The sequence below is a fragment of the Salvelinus namaycush genome, chromosome 30 (assembly GCF_016432855.1).
Source record: "Salvelinus namaycush isolate Seneca chromosome 30, SaNama_1.0, whole genome shotgun sequence".
Classification (NCBI taxonomy): Eukaryota; Metazoa; Chordata; class Actinopteri; order Salmoniformes; family Salmonidae; genus Salvelinus; species Salvelinus namaycush.
In genome coordinates, this window is record NC_052336.1 from 32,729,444 (window position 1) to 32,746,978 (window position 17,535).

At 40.9% G+C, this 17,535-nt stretch overlaps 1 protein-coding gene across 1 annotated transcript in view; it reads left to right on the forward strand.

Moving 5' to 3' along the window:
* Window positions 1–17,535, forward strand: part of daam2 (dishevelled associated activator of morphogenesis 2) — a 222,418-nt gene that overhangs the window by 122,766 nt on the left and 82,117 nt on the right. The gene's annotated exons all lie outside the window — the stretch shown is intronic.

Below are 17,535 nucleotides of genomic sequence, written 5' to 3' on the forward strand. Positions count from 1 at the left end.
TTATTTCTTTCATCACATTCCCAGTGGGTCAGAAGTTGACATACACTCAATTAGTATTTGGTAGCATTGCTTTTTAATTGTTTAACTTAGGTCAAACGTTTCAGGTAGCCTTCCACAAGCTTCCCACAATAAGTTGGGTGAATTTTGGCCCATTCCTCCTGACAGAGCTGGTGTAACTGAGTCAGGTTTGTAGGCTTCCTTGCTCGCACACGCTTTTTCAGTTCTGCCCACACATTTTCTACAGGATTGAGGTCAGGGCTTTGTGATGGCCACTCCAATACCTTGACTTTGTTGTCCTTTAGCCATTTTGCCACAACTTTGGAAGTTTGCTTGGGGTCATTGTCCATTTGGAAGACCCATTTGCGACCAAGCTTTAACTTCCTGACTGATGTCTTGAGATGTTGCTTCAATATATCCACATCATTTTCCTGCCTCAAGATGCCATTATTTTGTGAAGTGCACCAGCCCCTCCTGCAGCAAAGTACCCCCACAACATGATGCTGCCACCCCTGTCCTTCACGGTTGGGATGGTGTTCTTCGGCTTTCAGTCCTCCCGCTTTTTCCTCCAAACATAACGATGGTCATTATGACCAAGCAGTTCTATTTTTGTCAGACCAGAGGACATTTCTCCAAAAGGTACAATCTTTGTCCCTATGTGCAGTTGCAAACCGTAGTCTGGCTTTTTTATGGCGGTTTTGGAGCAGTGGCTTCTTCCTTGCTGAGCGGCCTTTCAGGTTATGTTGATATAGGACTCGTTTTACTGTGGATGTAGATACTTTTGTACCTGTTTCCTCCAGCATCTTGAGAAGGTTCTTTGCTGTTGTTCTGGGATTGATTTGCACCTTTTGCACCAAAGTACGTTAATCTCTAGGAGACAGAACGCGTCTCCTTCCTGAGCGGTATGACGGCTGCGTCGTCCCATGGTGTTTATACTTGCGTACTATTATTTGTTAAGATGAACGTGGTACCTTCAGGTGTTTGGAAATTGCTCCCAAGGATGAACCAGACTTGTGGTCTACAATTTTTTTTTTGAGGTCTTGGCTAATTTCTTTAGATTTTCCCATGATGGCACTGAGTTTGAAGGTAGGCCTTGAAAAACCTCCCATTGACTCAAATTATGTCAATTAGCCTATCAGAAGCTTCTAAAGCCATTACATCATTTTCTGGAATTTTCCAAGCTGTTTAAATGCACAGTCAACTTAGTGTATGTAAACTTCTGACCCACTGGAATTGTGATACAGTGAATTATAAGTGAAATAATCTGTAAACAATTGTTGGAAAAGTAGATGTCCTTACAGACTTGCCAAAACTATAGTTTGTTTACAAGAAATGTGTGGAGTGGTTGAACAACGAGTTGTAATGACTCCAACCTAAGTGTATGAAAACTTACGACTTCAACTGTAACTATATCAGTGGAAGCTACTGAGGGGAGGACGGCTCATAATAATGGCTGGAATGGAGTTAATTGAATGAAATCAACCAAATGGAAACCACGTGTTTGATACCATTGCATTTACTCTATTCCAGATATTATTATGAGCCGTCCTCCCCTCAGTAGCCTCCACTGAACTATATGTACAGCTAGCAACATGTAGATGACCAACTAGCTAGATGGAAAATGGTTGTTGAAAAATAGTTGTACATAGCTAAACTCATCCAGTTATCTAATAGATGTTACTGTAGCTGGCTAGCTGACTAGGCATGCTGAGGTAAATAAGTACAGTAGCTAGCACTGTAAATCTAAAAACAACTTAAATTATTTCTTCCTATTTAACAATATTTTCTTATGTAAAGACAAATATATGGTAAAGAAAGCGTGTTCTCTTTCCAGTCTTTTCGGTCCTCTGAAGCAGCACGTAGTCAGCAGGTTGTCACTGTCAAAAACAGCGTCCTTGGAGAGCAATTCTGAGGTAATAATTTTGCGAGGACTGAGCGAGCGTTTATGTGGTGAAATGGAACTAGAACTACCTGCGTCCTCTTTCCTTTGCGACCGCTACGAGTTATAATAGAGCCAAGCAACCAGCATAGCAACGGACGCTTTGGTTCATTAAGTAATCAGGGACACTTTTTGGCAGGGGGACACTATTTGGCATGGCAAGCCCCCTGGAGGTCTGGGCCCCTGGGCACGTGCAAGCCTGGTCGGTGTTCTACCATGATTACTACAAGTTTAGTATGCTGTCTAGACTAACTACCAATCAACAAATTGTTAGCTAATATTGCTAATAGAGTTACTGTTGGTGACTTACATAACATATTTTAAAAGGTGACTCACCACCTGGATTCGGTCTTATGTAGTAAAATTTGAAATGGTGTTTTTTACATTGGATAAAAGTAGAGACTCAGAGCTACAACATGTGACCCGATTCAGGAAACTAGGCATATGTTGCAAGTCAGGACTTCACAGGAGAGCCGTTTGAAAATGCGTTTTTTGGCAGAAATGCCTTCTCGAACATGTGAACTTTCATGTTCCTTAATAACAAACTTGTATGCCATCTGTAAATACGAATACAATTGTTAAATTACGAGCCTTGTTGGTTAATCCACAGAAAAAGTAGCAACCTTCCCTCTAGCCATGATTGGCTGAGATAATGAGTGGGCTGGACATCCCGAGATAGTAGTTCGGATTGGTCTGCCATTTTGAAGGCTTCAGTGTATTTGAGCTCATCAGTCTGTGTTGGTAATCCTGTCGACCGCGGCTTTAAAAAAAATGTATTGTGTAGTGGAGCTGCATAAGCGTTGCTGTCCACTTTCTGGAGGATCTAGTTTTGAAAATCAGGGGAATTAGATTATGATGGCTAAAGAGATGGAGAAAACACCTGTCTCTGGATTACATCTTCAAACTAAGGGCAACCGTGGTATGGCATTCCTGACAGGGAGGGAGACACGTCCATCATGCTAGCTAGCTAACGTTAGCTGGCTGGCTCCCTAGCTGACGTTATTATTTGTTTCCCAGATCCGTTTGCTTTTCTAGTAAGAGCCTAATGTTAGCTAGCTAACATTGCACCTGGTTGGTTAGCTCCCAGCACTGTGGCATTGTTGGCACTTTGGTCATTGTTGTTTAACTAGCTAACGTTAGCAGGCTTGCTCGTTAGCTAACGCTATGTGACGCGTGTACAACACCCGTTGAATATGGCCAGTGTCAGTAAACATTTGCAAAAAAGCGTAATGAAGTTGTTGCCAGCAGAGCTGGTTAGGCTGTTTTCATGTTATCCGGAGGTAAACAAATCATCGGCCAGAGCGTCAAGTGTGCGCTCCGAGAGCGAAACGAGATGTGTGGGGCTAAAGCTTAAGAGGGTGTGGATGATGCTGAATGGGTGTAGACAAAGAAGTGCTCTTCAATACCAAAACATTCAAAGGTGATTTTTCTCAAAAGTGAGTTTACAAGTTGATCAACTTTCAAAGCAGAATTTGCTTTCCTATTGTTCCTCAAATACAGTGTATTATGTACACCATTTCACATTTTGCAACATAAGACCGAATCCAGATGGTGAGTCACAAACGGTATATCATACACTTTGTGAGTCTCCCGTACTAAAACAGCCGGTCGCAGAGCCAGGCAAATATAGGCCAGGACCAAGGAACAAGTCACAACAAAAACAAGGTGTACACACCAAACACACCTCTCATTCATAGGCATCCAGGGGTAATGGAGTATAGGGAAATGGAGAGAAGAACAGCACCACTGACTGCTTAGAATGTAGGACGATGTGCACGCAAACACACACACACACACACACACACACACACACACACACACACACACACACACACACACACACACACACACACACACACACACACACACACTTAATCACACACGGAGACATACAGACATATGCAGGCACGCATGAATGCACGCACACGCACACACACACACACACACACACACACACACACACACACACACACAAAGCAGCCATTGTTTGGTCGAGATGACAGTGATTTTAATGGGAAGTACCTCAGAGCCATAGCACGGATTAGGGAAACTTTCCTTCCCTCAGTCTCTAGAAACAGTGGCCCTCTTGTTACTTGGGCAAAACCAGCAGCTGCTGTTGTTGTTTTGCCTGTATGATAACATTGGGAATGCCAATAAGAGTTTTCAGAGTATCTCAAGTCCACTTTAGAAATGTATCTATAAAACTGCAGTGTAGTGTGTTTTAGGATCTTGAACTTATAATATCTGTGTATTTTGTAAGTATTTTTGGACTTTATTGAACTGATAGAGAGAGGATGACAGTGGGGAAAGAGAGAGAGAGGTTAGTAGTTTCTAAACTATGTCGACACCGTAGACATGTGTGCCAGAGGCTGCAGTGCAACTTTCTTCGAGGTCCAGAGTTGAGGTTGAGGGCTATATCAGCTGTATGAAGGCAAGAGTGTTCAAGGCGGTTTTGAATGTCAGTCTGTCAACTCAAATTTGTCTCTTGACCTGTGTGCACCTACGTTGTAAACTTTAATTCATAGGCTAGGTTGTAACAACCTCATGATGGGTATAGGGAAAATTTGAGTATCATGTAGTAGCCTAAACCTATCGCTGTTACATTGAACCGGGTGAATGGAATATGAGTGACAGTCATCCAATATGATGTCATGGAAATAAATAAAATAATAAAAAAATGATCATCCTCCCTCACCTTAAACGGCACTGACCGCAACTGACAGGATGTTTAACTTATGGGCAATCACTATATATTAAACCTGCTTTAGATAGGGAAAGGCTCAAATCAAATTGTATTGGTCACATACACGTGATTAGCAGATGTTAATGCGAGTGTAGTGAAATGCTTGTGCTGACAGTGCAGTAATATCTAACAAGTAATATCTTACACAACATATACCCAATACACACAAATCTAAGTAGGAATGAATTAAGACTATATACATATGGAGCGGAACGGACTAAGAAACAGTAGAATAGTATAGAATACAGTATATGCATATGAGATGAGTAAAGCAAGATATGTAAACATTATTTAGTGACTAAGATATCGTAGGATAGTATAGAATACAGTATATACATATGAGATGAGTAATGCCTGGGCCCTGACAGTAAATCTCAGTAAGACCAAAATAATGATGTTCCAAAAAAGGTCCAGTCGCCAGGACCACAAATACCAATTCCATCTAGACGCCGTTGCCCTAGAGCACACAAAAAACGACACATACCTCGGCCTAAACATCAGCGCCACAGGTAACTTCCCCAAAGCTGTGAACGATCTGAGAGACAAGGCAAGAAGGGCATTCTATGCCATCAAAAGGAACATAAAATTCAACATACCAATTAGGATCTGGCTAAAAATGCTTGAATCAGTCATAGAACCCATTGCCCTTTATGGTTGTGAGGTCTGGGGTCCGCTCACCAACCAAGATTTCACAAAATGGGACAAACACCAAATTGAGACTCTGCATGCAGAATTCTGCAAACATATCCTCCGTGTACAACGTAGAACACCAAATAATGCATGCAGAGCAGAATTAGGCCGATACCCACTATTCTGCCCTTGAGTTGCGTTCCCATGCAAAACTAGACAGATAGCTGTATTACTTTGCTCGTGTGTCATGCAAACGAATTGTAAAATATACAATACTGTAGTTTTGTTACTGTTGCTAGTGTAATATGCTTTGTTATTCTACATAGATGGTTGTACATTATTAGAGTAATGAAAGGAGTTAGTCAATTACCATATGAGTAACAATTAGCTATATGGTTTGGCATCATGCCAGATGCATGGTACCTTTAGCACGTGCTTTGTATTCATGCAACTTCAAATGTATAATGTACAGCTACAGTATGTTGGTGTGAATTGAATACTGAAGTATATTCTTTTCTGTATTTTGCAGTTTTACAACATTAACGTTTTCAATATATTCATTCAAGAAAAGTCACGCCTTGGGAGTTTTATTGAAGACTTAGTTGTTAGCTATCTGTCTAGTTTTGCATGGGAACGCAACTCAAGGGCAGAATACCCACTAATTATCAAAATCCAGAAAAGAGCCGTTAAATTCTACAACCACCTAAAAGGAAGCGATTCCCAAACCTTCCATAACAAAGCCATCACCTACAGAGAGATGAACCTGGAGAAGAGTCCCCTAAGCAAGCTGGTCCTGGGGCTCTGTTCACAAACAGACCCCACAGAGCCCCAGGACAGCAACACAATTAGACCCAGCCAAATCATGAGAAAACAAAAAGATAATTACTTGACACATTGGAAAGAATTAACAAAAAAACAGAGCAAACTAGAATGCTATTTGGCCTTAAACAGAGAGTACACAGTGGCAGAATACCTGACCACTGTGACTGACCCAAACTTAAGGAAAGCTTTGTCTATGTACAGACTCAGTGAGCATAGCCTTGCTATTGAGAAAGGCCACCGTAGGCAGACATGGCTCTCAAGAGAAGACAGGCTATGTGCACACTGCCCACAAAATGAGGTGGAAACTGAGCTGCACTTCCTAACCTCCTGCCCAATGTATGACCATATTAGAGACACATATTTCCCTCAGATTACACAGATCCACAAAGAATTCGAAAACAAACCCAATTTTGATAAACTACCATATCTACTGGATGAAATTTCACAGTGTGCCATCACAGCAGCAAGATTTGTGACCTGTTGCCACAAGAAAAGGGCAACCAGTGAAGAACAAACACCATTGTAAATAGAACCCATATTTATGCTTATTTATTTTCCCTTGTGTACTTTAACCATGTGTACATCGTTACAACACTGTATATATACATATGACATTTGTAATGTCTTTATTATTTTGAAACTTCTGTATGTGTAATGTTTACTGTTCATTTTTATAGTTTATTTCACTTTTGTATATTATCTACCTCACTTGCTTTGGCAATGTTAACACATGTTTCCCATGCCAATAAAGCCCCTTGAATTGAATTAATGCCAGATATGTAAACATTATTAAAGTGACTAGTGTTCCATTCCTTAAAGTGGCCAGTGACTTCTAGTCTATGCCTATAGGCAGCAGCCTCTAATGTGCTAGTGATGGCTGTTTAACAGTCTGATGGCCTTGAGATAGAAGCTATTTTTCAGTCTCTCGGTCCCAGCTTTGATGCACCTGTACTGACCTCGCCTTCTGGGTGATAGCGGGCTGAACAGGCAGTGGCTCGGGTGGTTCATGTCCTTGATGATCTTTTTGGCCTTCCTGTGACATCGGGTGCTGTAGTTGTCCTGGAGCGCGGGTAGTTTGTCCCCGGTAATGCGTTGGGTAGCCCGCACCACCCTCTGGAGAGCCCTGCGGTTGTGGGTGGTGCAGTTGCCATATCAGGCAGTGATACAGCCCGACAGGATGCTTTCAATTGTAGATCAGTAAACGTTTGTGAGGGTTTTAGGTGACAAGCCAAATTTCTTCAGCCTCCTGAGGTTGAAGAAGCTCTTTTGTGCCTTTTCCACCACACTGTCTGTGTGGGTGGTCCATTTCAGTTTGTCCGTGATGTGTACGCCAAGGAACTTGAAGCTTTCTCCCTTCTCCACTGTGGTCCTGCCAATGTAGATGGGGGGTGCACCCTCTGCTGTTTCCTGAAGTCCACGATCATCTCCTTTGTTTTGTTGACATTGAGTGAGAGGTTGTTTTCCAGGCACCATCCTCCCTGAGCCCTCACCTCCTCCCTGTAGGCTGTCTTGTCATCGTTGGTAATGAAGCCTACTACTGTTGCGTCGTCTTCAAACTTGATGATTGAGTTGGAGGCGTGCTTGGCCACGCAGTCATGTGTGAACAAGGGAGTTTCAAGAGGGGGCTGAGCACGCACCCTTGTGGGGCCCCAGTGATGAGAATCAGCGGAGTGGAGGTGATGTTTCCTACCTTCACCACCTGGGGACATCCAGGACCCAGTTGCACAGGGCGGGGTTCAGACCCAAGGCCTTAACGGGATTGCAGCCATAAGAAGATAACGGGATGAGCCAGTGAAAGTGCAGGGCGCCAAATTCAAACAACAGAAATGTATCTTATAACATTTTAACCTGTTGAGGATAGAGGGCGCTATTTTCACTTTGGGGAAAAATCGTGCCCAATTTAAACGGCCTCGTACTCTATTCTTGCTCGTACAATATGCATATTATCATTACTATTGGATAGAAAACACTCTCAAGTTTCTAAAACTGTTTGAATTATATCTGTGAGTAAAACAGAACTCATTTTGCAGCAAACTTCCTGTCAGAAAGTGAAAAATCTGAAATCTAGGCTCTGTTCCAGGGCCTGCCTATCATTTTGCTTGAAATTTATGACTATACATGCACTTCATACGCCTTCCACTAGATGTCAAGAGGCTGTGAGAGGTGAAATGGGGTTTCTAGGTATTTCTATGGTCAAAAGATAGAGCTTGGAATGACATGACCCCAGAATTCCTTTGTTCAGGAAGCGCATAAAGGTCACCAGTATTGGCTTCTGAAAAGCATTCGTTATAGACGTCTTATATCTCCGGCTTTGATTTTATTTGATAAATGTGAAAATATCATCGTAAAGTATGTTTTTTCAATATAGTTTTATTATAGTATAGTTTATTATTGACATTTTTTCGGGAGTTTAGGCGTGTTGCGTTCTTTGCGTTTGGTGACGAAGGAGAGCTTAGCGCCACTTGGCTAGTTTTGCTTGCTCATTCGAGAGGGAAAAATGCCATTCTAAAACCAAACAACGATTGTTCTGGACAAAGGACCACTTGTACAACATTCTGATGGAAGATCATCAAAAGTAGGACCCATTTATGATGTTATTTCATATATCTGTCGAACATGTTTACTTTTAGTTTGCGCCCAGATTTTGGGCGCTCTCTCGCAATAACGTAAGCTGCATGTCGTAATGAAGTTCTTTTTAGAATTCTAACACGGCGATTGCATTAAGAACTAGTGTATCTATCATTTCCTATACAACATGTATTTTTTAGTAAAGTTTATGAATAGTTATTTGGTCAGAATAGGTGTGTCAGAAAAATATCCGGACATTCTGGGAAAAAGATGCTAAGTTTTCAGAATGTATAACCACGGATTTCAGCTCTAAATATGCACATTTTCGAACAAACCATATATGTATTGTGTAATATGATGTTATAGGACTGTCATCTGATGAAGTCTATGAAGGTTAGTGAAAAAATGTATATCTTTTGCTGGTTTATTCGCTATCGCTAACGTGCCTATTGCTATCGCTAACGTGCCTTGAATGAATGCGGTTGTGTGGTAGGCTATTGTAGTAAGCTAATATAATGCTATATTGTGTTTTCGCTGTAAAACACTTAAAAAATCGGAAATATTGGCTGGATTCACAAGATGTTTGTCTTTAATTTGCTGTACACCATGTATTTTTCAGAAATGTTTTATGATGAGTATTTAGGTATTTCACGTTGGTCTCTATAATTACTCTGGCTGCTTCGGTGCTATTTTTGATGGTAGCTGTGATGGTAGCTGCAATGGAAAACTGATTTATACCTCAAATATGCACATTTTTCGAACAAAACATAGATTTATTGTGTAACATGTTATAGGACTGTCATCTGATGAAGTTGTTTCTTGGTTAGTTTGGTTGGTTCTTGGTTAGTTTGGTTGGTTTTGTGCATGCTACCTGTGCTGTGAAAAATGTCTGTGCTTTTTTGTATTTGGTGGTGAGCTAACATAAATATACGTGGTGTTTTCGCTGTAAAACATTTTAAAAATCGGACATGTTGACTGGATTCACAAGATGTTTATCTTTCATTTGCTGTATTGGACTTGTTAATGTGTGAAAGTTAAATATTTCTCAAAAATATTTTTTTAATTTCGCGCTCTGCCTTTTCAGTGGAATGTGGGAGGAGTTCCGCTAGCGGAACCCCGGGGCTAGACAGGTTAAAGGTAATCGTGTTGTTAATCCCACCAAAGTATCCGATTTCAAATAGGCTTTACAGCGAAAGCACCACAAACGATTATGTTAGGTCACCGCAAAATCACAGAAAAACACAGTAATTTTTCCAGCCGAAGACAGGAGTCACAAAAAGCAGAAATATAGATAAAATGAATCACTAACCTTTGATGATCTTCATCAGATGACACCCATAGGACTTCATGTTACACAATACATATATGTTTTGTTCGATAAAGCTCATATTTATATCCAAAAACCTCAGTTTACATTGGCGCCATGTTCAGAAGTGCCTCCAAAATATCCGGAGAAATTGCAGAGAGCCACGTCAAATAACATAAATACTCATCATAAACTTTGATGAAAGATACATGTTTCACATAGAATTAAAGATACACTTGTTCTTAATGCAACCGCTGTGTCAGATTTAAAAAAGCTTTACGGCAAAAGCACAATATTCAATAATCTGAGAACAGCGTTCAGCCACAAAAGGAAGCCAATACAGTTACCCGCCAAATTGTGCAGTCAACAAAACTCATAAAAAGCATTATAAATCTTCACTTACCTTTGCTGATCTTCGTCGGAATGCACTCCCAGGACTCCCACTTCCACAAGAAATGTTAGTTTTGTTCGGTAATGTCCATCATTTATGTCCAAATAGCTATTTTTGTTAGCGTGTTTGGTAAACAAAGCCAAAGTCAGAAAGCGCGTTCACTAAAAGCAGACGAAATGTCAAAACGTTCCGTAACAGTCAGTAGAAACATGTCAAACGATGTATTGAATCAATCTTGAGAATGTTTTTAACTTAAATCTTCACTAACATTCCAACCGGAGAATTACATTGACTTCAGATATGCGATGGAACAGAGCTCCCTCTCATGTGAACGCGCATGGTCAGAGCATGGCCAGGTCATGGTAGACCTGACTATTTCCTGTCTCCTTCAGCCCCACTTCACAGTAGAGGCATCAGACAAGGTTCTACAGACTGTTGACATCTAGTGGAAGCCGTATGAAGTGCAAACTCATCCATATCCCACTGTTTGTTCAATAGGGGCTGTGTTGAAAATCTACCAACCTCAGAATTCCCACTTCCTGTTTGGATTTGTTCTCAGGTTTTTGCCTGCCATATGAGTTCTGTTATACTCACAGACATCATTCAAACAGTTTTAGAAACTTCAGAGTGTTTTCTATCCAATACGAATAATAATATGCATATATTAGCAACTGGGACTGAGGAGCAGGCAGTTTACTATGGGCACCTCTGTGCACCTCTGTGCACAGATACAGTGGGGCAAAAAAGTATTTAGTCAACCACCAATTGTGCAAGTTCTCCCACTTAAAAAGATGAGAGAGGCCTGTAATTTTCATCATAGGTACACTTCAACTATGACAGACAAAATGAGAAAAATCCAGAAAATCACATTGTAGCATTTTTTATGAATTTATTTGCAAATTATGGTGGAAAATAAGTATTTGGTCACCTACAAACAAGCAAGATTTCTGGCTCTCACAGACCTGTAACTTCTTCTTTAAGAGGCTCCTCTGTCCTCCACTCGTTACCTGTATTAATGGCACCTGTTTGAACTTGTTATCAGTATAACAGTATAAAAAATGTAAATAGTGACACAAGGAATAAATACACAGTGAATGACAAATAACAGTAACAAATAACAATAACATGGCTATATACAGGGCCTGTGTTTACCCTTTGCCTTTTTGATGGCTCGTTGGTCGTAGTGGGATTTCTTATAATGTCCTGATTAGTGTCCCACACCTCAGCTCTAGCCTTAGTTCTAGCCGCCCAGTGCGTATGTTGCCTGTAATCCATGGCTTCTGGTTGGGGTTTGCACGTTCAGTCACTGTGGGGACGTTGTCGTCAATGCACTTATCAAGGAAGCCAGTGATCTTTGTGGATGGTGTGTTCTCTGTAGTGGCGGCTTCACTCACGGCTGTCACAGCTCTGGACAGCGTCTCCTCTAGAGTCCAAGGGATTCAGGCAGAAAGCCCTAGCATCTCACTGAAGGCCTGAGGACCCAGTTAAAGGAAACGACTAGCCCTCCATTAACCAGAGAATGGGAGAAACACTTTAGGCCGTTGTAGAGGTAGCCAGGGGTCGACATCAGCCCGTTCCAGAGCTAACAGCTTGCCTGGCTACAGAAATCAGTGAATGAGCGAGTTGGAGTGAGTTAGGGCCAAAACCAGGATTTTGGCACTTCAGAAGACGTGAAAGTGAAATGGGCTCCCTATAATCTTGGAAACACGTGTGTGCGTTTCTTTGTGTGTGTGCGCTCGCGTGTGTTTGTGTTCGTGTGTGTGCTCGCGTGTTTGTGCATGTGTAATGGGGTCGTGATTGGGCAGATATTGAAGTTGGCAGAGGCCAACCAACACAGTCTTCCAATGTTGATTTTATTCCCCATTAAGAGTGAAACAAACCCAAGAAACTCCTAATGCATTTCAGAATTCCTTTTAGAGCAAACCTTTTGTCTGGGCTATGATATGTCTTATGTCTTGGTTAAAATATGAAGCTGTGTTTGAGATTTCTTGATTGATTTGATTTAGATAACACAGAAATAAAATTGACAACACACCTTGAAGGGAGCACAGTAAAACATGTATAAGTACCTCGTATTCCAAGTTTTCTACAGCTGGTTCTACAACTGTTTAGAACTTGAATATGGTGTTGATTGAACAGTGAAAGGAACTTGACTGATTTCTTTTTTTTTTTTTACATCGTTTTATAAATAAACATATACATATTTACATATTTCACATTTCCTTCAACTTGTTGACTGGTGTTTGCGTGTTGATAAAGTGATGGTATGGTATTTTAATTGAGTACTACCATACCACACACAGAGAAATTGATAAAGCGATGGTATGGTATTTTAATTGAGTGCTACCATACCACACACAGAGAAATTGATAAAGCGATGGTATGGTATTTTAATAGAGTACTACCATACCACACACAGAGAAATTGATAAAGCAATGGTATGGTAGTTTAAGCAAGAGATGTGTTTTTTTGCATTGGATGCAGTCTGCCAACTTCTGTCTGTAGCATCCGAACAGTTTGGGATACAAACTAGTATGACCCCTCTGTGTAAAGGTGAGACTCTCATTTGCTCTAGGGCGCCCACAGGCTTCACAAGACTTGTCTGACGGTCCCCCGGTACCAGTTGAAAAAATTTATGGAAGTATATATGGAAACTGTTTAGTGTCAAAAATAAGGGATGCTACATGACAGAAGTCATCACATGTAAAAAAAAAAAATATATATATATATATGTATGTATGTATATGTTTCCTGATCTTTCTTATACAGTTCCACCCACTAATATTGGCACCCTTGGTAAATATGAGCAAAACGGACTGTAAAAAAATGTATTTATTGTTTATCTTTTTGGTCTTTCATTCAAAATATTCACAAAATTCGAACTGTTAATTAAAGTAAAATAATTGAAAGAAAAAATACATTCTTATCATAAAAAAAATATTTTTCTCAAATATGTGTGACACAATTATTGGCACCCCTTCATTCAATTTTTTATTTTTTTTATTTTTTTATTTCACCTTTATTTAACCAGGTAAGCTAGTTGAGAACAAGTTTTCATTTACAACTGCGACCTGGCCAAGACAAAGCAAAGCAGTGCAACACAAACAACAACACAGAGTTACACATGGAATAAACAAGCGTACAGTCAATAACACAATAGAAAAAAAAGAAATTCTATATACAGTGTGTGCAAATGGCGTGAGGAGGTAAGGCAATAAATAGGCCATAGTAGTGAAGTAATTACAGTTTAGCAAATTAACACTGGCGTGATAGATGAGCAGATGACGTTGTGCAAGTAGAAATACTGGTGTGCAAAAGAGCAGAAAAGTAAATAAGAACAATATGGGGATGAGGTAGGTAGATTGGGTGGGCTATGTACAGCTGCAGCGATCGGTTAGCTGCTCAGACAGCTGATGTTTAAAGTTAGTGAGGGAAATATAAGTCTCCAGCTTCAGTGATTTTTGCAATTCGTTCCAGTCATTGGCAGCAGAGAACTGGAAGGAAAGGCGCCAAAGGAGGTGTTGGCTTTGGGGATGACCAGTGAGATATACCTGCTGGAGCGCGTGAAGAGGACCACAATGGAAATAAGTCCCAGACTTTATTGTGTGTTATCCTCAATGATTTTATTCATGTGCATGTATGGCTTTTAAGTTTTATGTGTGCTTGTTTTTTTTAAATGGTTGAATTAATAAACTAAACTAAACTACGGGTGGGTGTTATTGTGACCAGTGAGCTGAGATAAGGCGGAGCTTTATCTAGCATAGACTTATAGATGACCTGGAGCCAGTGGGTCTGGCGACGAATATGTAGCGAGGGCCAGCCGACTAGAGCATACAGGTCGCAGTGGGTGGTGGTATAAGGGGCTTTGTTGACAAAACGGATGGCACTGTGATAGACTGCATCCAGTTTGCTGAGTACAGTGCTTTGTGCAACCTCCCTTTGCCAAGATAACAGCTCTGAGTCTTCTCCTATAATGCGTAATGAGGTTGGAGGACACATGGCAAGGGATCTGAGACCATTCCTCCATATAGAATCTCTCTAGATCCTTCATATACCGAGGTCAACGCTTGTGGACTCCTCTTCAGCTCATCCCACAGGTTTTCTATGGGGTTTAGGTCAGGGGACTGGAATGGCCAAGCCAAAACCTTGATTCTGTGGTGAATGAACCATTTTTGTGTTGATTTTGAGGTGTGCTCTGCTGGAAGATCCAACCACGGCCCAGTTTAAGCTTCCTAGCAGAGGCAGTCAGGTTTTAATTTAATATCTGCTGGTACTTGATGGAGTCACTGATACCATGTATCCTAACAAGTTGTCCAGGGCCTTTGAAAGAAAAACATAGATCCCGGTCCTATTGAAAGTTCCAGTAACGTTTGGCAAACTGTAGGTACTTGAGTTTGTTGTTTATTGACAGCAAAGGCTTTTTTTATGGTAACCCTCCCAAACAACTTGTGGTTATGTAGGTGGCATCTGATCGTAGTTTTGGAGACTTTCTGACCCCAAGACCCAACTAACATCTGCAATTCTCCAGCTGTGATCTTTGGAGATTTTTTTGCCACTCAAACCATCATCCTTACTGTGCGTTGGTTCAATACAGACACACGTCCTCTTCCAGGCCGATTGTTAACTTCTTAATTATTGCCCTGATAGTGGAAATGGGCATTTCCTGATTTGTGTGGCTCAACATTTTGTTGCACATCATTACTGTATTCAGGTGTCTTTCCCATAGTGATGGATGACTATGGGAACTTGGCCTGTGTGTCACCTCATATTTATACCCCAGTGAAACAGGTCATGGCTTACCACTTAAGTGTTCCTAATCACTCAAGTGAACTTAAATACATAAAATATGAATGGGAATATACTTCAGTTAGATAATTATGGCACACATATTTCTGAGAAAAGTATATATTTCATTTATTTTAAAAACTTTTTTTAAACTTCATTTTAAGGTTAGATTTTTGCGAATATTTTGAATGAAAGACCAAGAGGATTAACAGCAAAGAACACATTTTCACAGCCCGTTTTGCTCATATTTAGCAAGGGTGCCAATATTAGTGGAGGGCACTGTATCTCTCAGATTAAGGACAGACGCTAAAGAACAAACTAACTTTTTGATTTCATTTGGGACTATCTGTTCCATGTAGAGAATCTGTTATTCAATGTGTTTGTAATTATCCTTGGTATGACCTTCTTAAAACAATTCCATCTAGCTTAGTAGATGTTTGTGTGTGTGTGTGTGTGTGTGTGTGTGTGTGTGTGTGTGTGTGTGTGTGGTGTGTGTGTGTGTGTGTGTGTGTGGTGTGTGTGTGTGTGTGTGTGTGTGAGTGAGTATGAGGAGAGAGCGACAGAGAGAGACTTAAAATGCCCTCACATTTCTCATCCTTCCATGGGCTCCGTCATAGCGTTGCAGGAGGACTTTGTTTTCAACCCAACTCTCCTCAGGGTCTATCTATTCTCCTAGTTATTAAAAACATACTACCCTTTATCAACTGTGTTTGACTCCTAGCCTTGCATGGATTTAGCCACGAAGCTGACGAGGCAATATTTATTATTTGTTTCTCCTTTGGGCACTGTTTTTTATTCAGGCACTAGGGAACAGCCTACTACCGTTAGGACCCCCAAAACAAACAACCCCTGTCTGGTAATCACCTCTCATTTGTCCTGAAACAAGATGGAAATTATAGTATTTTGTGCAGACTTGTGAAGCTGCCAGGGTAAATGTTGCATTGGACCTGACATGTTTTGAGCCGTATCGACTGCTGAAATTCGACAAAAAGGGTCTGGAGAGAGGCAGTTAAGTTTTTAATCTCGCCATCAAAATCTGTCTGGCTGTATGTCCAGACCGAGTCTGTCGACTAATGTGGCAACAAGAGAACACAACTGGTCTGAGAACAGGGAGTGCTAATAGTAGTTTTTCTTTTGAATCGACACCAGAGCACAGTACGAACCTGGAGAAAACACTGGCCTTATTGTCCGCCCTGCATTTAAACACGTCTTTGTTGGGTATGGTTAACACTTCAAGGAAGGGGTCACTACATAAACATTTAGCGCTTAGTAGAAACCATTAGGTGTCATCAGGTTAGAAATGAATTACAGCAAGGTAAGCAGTTTTTTTTTAATCATGTACTTTACATACATGCCAAATTCTGTAAACAAAGGAAGTATGTATGCGCCTAATAACTGGCCCGTTTTACCATCTACTCTGAATTCCAGTATTATCATGTGTTGTTTGGAGTGAAGAGAAAATTCAGCAACTCTTGGAGGACTGTGAAGGTTGATAAAAGTGCCTCTTTATTGTTACAATAGAGAAGCACTTTTATCAACTTCCACTGTCCTGCAAGAGTTGCTGAATTTACCCTTCACTTAATTTTGCTGCTCAATTCGTGCATCGGTTGGAAGGCGAAGGAACGGCAGTGTTCCCTTCCATATGTTTTGTTTTGTTTTTTGGAAATTCAGGGGCACATGCACTGACATGGGACTTGAGAACGATTGTTCCGTTGACACTCGTGTGTGGTACTTGTGCCTCCACAGAAACATGTTGTACCCTGGTAAAGTACTTGAGGGCTTACCATGTACTGGACCCTGTCCTGCACAATTGATCATATCAACAAAATTCAATGATTGATTAGGAGAAACTCAGTGCATGGAAACAACCCAACAAACAGGCTATGTCCCAAATGGCACCCTATTCCCTACATACTGTGGTGCACTCCTTTTTACCAGAGCTCTATGGGCCTTGGTCTAAAGTCGTACACTAAATAGGGAAAAAGGTGCCATTTGGATGTAGACAGCTAGTAAAGGCACACTAATCAAACTGTTTTCCAGTTCCTTATGTTCTCATGGGTACACAAACTGAGCCTGAAGTTCTTGACTCCCCTGTGCTCAAATCCAAGCTAAACAGTACCAGATGTGAAACATCGGTGAAGAATCTCAGAGCTAAACTGTCTTCATATTCTCCTGTGCGTTTGTTGCTCGTGGCATCGCTCTCCCTGGAAAGGCCAGTACAAATTGATTTCCGACAGCGCTATTGAAAAGAATTGTGCAGAATACTCCATCCCGAGGGGGTCTTTCCCTGACTGTATTAAAATGGCAAAACAATTGAATAGTTTGATGTGCACTGTGTTGTGACCCAGATTTGA